This window comes from Salvelinus sp. IW2-2015, unplaced genomic scaffold, assembly GCF_002910315.2.
Source record: "Salvelinus sp. IW2-2015 unplaced genomic scaffold, ASM291031v2 Un_scaffold2425, whole genome shotgun sequence".
NCBI classification, from domain to species: domain Eukaryota; kingdom Metazoa; phylum Chordata; class Actinopteri; order Salmoniformes; family Salmonidae; genus Salvelinus; species Salvelinus sp. IW2-2015.
The window spans coordinates 134,362-137,574 of NW_019943746.1; the positions used below are offsets into that span (position 1 = coordinate 134,362).

At 48.0% G+C, this 3,213-nt stretch overlaps 1 pseudogene; it reads right to left on the bottom strand.

The window, feature by feature from the left end:
• Window positions 1–1,642: 1,642 nt before the first annotated feature.
• Window positions 1,643–3,213, bottom strand: part of LOC139025250 (von Willebrand factor A domain-containing protein 7-like) — a 54,155-nt pseudogene continuing 52,584 nt past the window's right edge.

Sequence of the window (3,213 nt, forward strand, 5' to 3'; positions counted from 1 at the left end):
GTGCTCCATCATGCTGGAAAAGGCATTGTTCGTACCAAACTGTTCCTGGATGGTGGGAGAAGTTGCTCTCGGACGATGTGTTGGTACCATTCTTTATTCATGGTTGTGTTCTTTGGCAAAATTGTGAGTGAGCCCACTCCCTTGCTGAGAAGCAACCCCACACATTAATGGTCTCAGGATGCTTTACTGTTGGCATGACACAGGATTGATGGTAGCGCACGCTTCTCCCGACAAGCTTTTTCCCGGATGCCCCAAACAATCGGAAAGGGGATTCATCAGAGAAAATGACTTTACCCCAGTCCTCAGCAGTCCAATCCCTGTACCTTTTGCAGAATATCAGTCTGTCCCTGATGTTTTTCCTGGAGAGTGTGGCTTCTTTGCTGCCCTTCTTGCACCACAGGCCATCCTCCAAAAGTCTTCGCCTCACTGTGCGTGCAGATGCACTCACACCTGCCTGCTGCCATTCCTGAGCAAGCTCTGTACCGGTGGTGCCCCGATCCCGCAGCTGAATCAACTTTAGGAGAGGGTCCTGGCGCTTGCTGGACTTTCTTGGGTGCCCTGAAGCCTTCTTCACAACAATTGAACCGCTCTTCTTGAAGTTCTTGATGATCCGATAAATGGTTGATTTAGGTGCAATCTTACTGGCAGCAATATCCTTGCTGTGAAGCCCTTTTTGTGCAAAGCAATGATGACGGCACGTGTTTCCTTGCCTTGCAGGTAACCATGGTTGACAGAGGAAGAACAATGATTCCAAGCACCACCCTCCTTTTGAAGCTTCCAGTCTGTTATTTGAACTCAATCAGCATGACAGAGTGATCTCCAGCCTTGTCCTCGTCAACACTCACACCTGTGTTAACGAGAGAATCACTGACATGATGTCAGCTGGTTCTTTTGTGGCAGGGCTGAAATGCAGTGGAAATGTTTTTTTGGAATTCAATTAATTTGCATGGCAAAGAGGGACTTTGCAATTCATCTGATCACTCTTCATAGCATTCTGGAGTATATGCAAATTGCCATCATACAAACTGAGGCAGCAGACTTTGTGAAAATTAATAATTTGTGTCATTCTCAAAACCTTTGGCCACGACTGTAGTAACCTAAACCTATCGCTGTTACATTGAACTGGCTCAATGAAATATGAATGACAGTTATCAAATATGCTGTAATAGAAATAAGGCCCTCCTCATCTTAAACGGCATTGACCGCCACTGGTTTGTTGCCCAAACTGTTTGGACGCTACACATGTTTTCGTGAGAAGACCGATTTTTGGGATGTCTGCTGGTCTGACAAACACCCCTGTAGGTGTTACCTTCCACCGCACATGAGGAACGGCGACATCGGCGGATTGAGAAGCAGACCATGCAAGAAACACATATCTTTAGTTTAAAAAGATGGATTTTGATGGAGATTTCTTTACTATGCCAATTATGCTGCTGTTCCCTAGGGGTGGGATGTGTGCAGTCGAAGCATTATTTACTCTAAACTGTGTCCTACGCATTAAACTACTAGCCTAGTCAAGCAGACTGACCACTATTTAGTTTCACTGATATGTGAAGTGAAACAGAATGTGATATCAGACGGGTTTCACATTGCTACTAAACTACCTCAGGTTATTTTTTTTCTTATAATACAGAGTCAGTAGGAAAGCAGAGATTTTTTATTCATGACAGATGTAAACTAAAGACTTACATTATGCTACAAAAATTAAATGAATGAATGCACTTCACAACGTTTAAATGACAGATTCCCACTTGCTTATGAACGCAGCATTAGATCAAATAAGTAGGTCTCTGAGGGACGTGGTGAAGAGAGCAGAGACCAGCAGACACACCAACAGTGGGAGGGACAGGGCAAGGGAGGGCGGTCCCGCGTTGCGGACGATGGAAAACCGACAGGTGCCGACGTTCCTGGCTTTGTCCACCGCCTCCAGCTCCACTGTCAGAGAGCAGCACGAAGCGTTGAACGCTGCTGCAACAAACGTCTGCTTCAGGTCCGTGTGGGTGAGGCTGCCTATGCCCTGGAGGTGTGTGAGGCTGGCGATGCCCGTGCCYTTYACYCCYTCGGTCAGGTTGGCAGAGAGCTGCCAGAAGGCYGAGCTGCAGGCTGCTGGGTCAGCWGGGCAGTCGACCACCGAGACGCTGACCACCTCACACTGMGGAGGGGTGAAATCTGTCACCTGCAATGGGGGGGAGATTAATTAAGTGATGAGGAGAAAGAGAGACGTGGGTTCTATAAGTCTAATTCTGGCCCAGAGATGTGGTAGTACTTTCTCTGACCACCAGAGGACTTGCCTATTTTTATTCTTTACTGTTTTCTTAATGTCCGGCAGGTAGCCTGCAGACAGCCTGTATTGCCTCCCACCCTCTGTTTCATGTCTCAGGTAGCCTGCAGACAGCTTGTATCCCTCCCACCTCTCTGTTTCATGTCTCAGGTAGCCTGCAGACAGCCTGTATGCCCTCCACCTCTCTGTTTCATGTCTCGACTAATAGCGCTGTATTCCAGACCCTCTTTTTTGTGTCCTCTCCGCAAACGGTCTCACCTCTCTGTTTCATGTCTCAGGTAGCCTGCAGACAGCCTGTATGCTCCACCTCTCTGTTTCATGTCTCAGGTAGCCTGCAGACAGCCTGTAGCCCCACCTCTCTGTTTCATGTCTCAGGTAGCCTGCAGACAGCTCGTATTCCCTCCCACTCTCTGTTTCATGTCTCAGGTAGCCTGCGACAGCCTGTATGCCCTCCCACCTCTCTGTTTCATGTCTCAGGTAGCTGCAGACAGCCTGTATGCCTCCCACCTTTCTGTTTCATGTCTCAGTAGCCTGCAGACAGCCTGTATGCCCTCCCACTCTCTGTTTCATGTCTCAGGTAGCCTGCAGACAGCCTGTATGCTCCCACCTCTGTTTCATGTCTCAGGTAGCCTGCAGAACAGCCTGTATTCCCTCCACCTCTCTTTTCATGTCTCAGTAGCCTGCAGACAGCCTGTATTGCCCTCCCACTCTCTGTTTCATGTCTCAGGTAGCCTGCGACAGCCTTGTATTCCCTCCACCTCTCTGTTTTCATGTCTCAGGTAGCCTGCAGACAGCCTGTTTCGCTCCCACCTCTCTGTTTCATGTCTTCAGTGTGAATAGACTGGATCAATAGAACCTGCCTATTTACTAAACAGTGTAAATAGGATAAGTTTTGGTATAGAGTCAGTTTGATCAAAACAGAGATGAGTAAT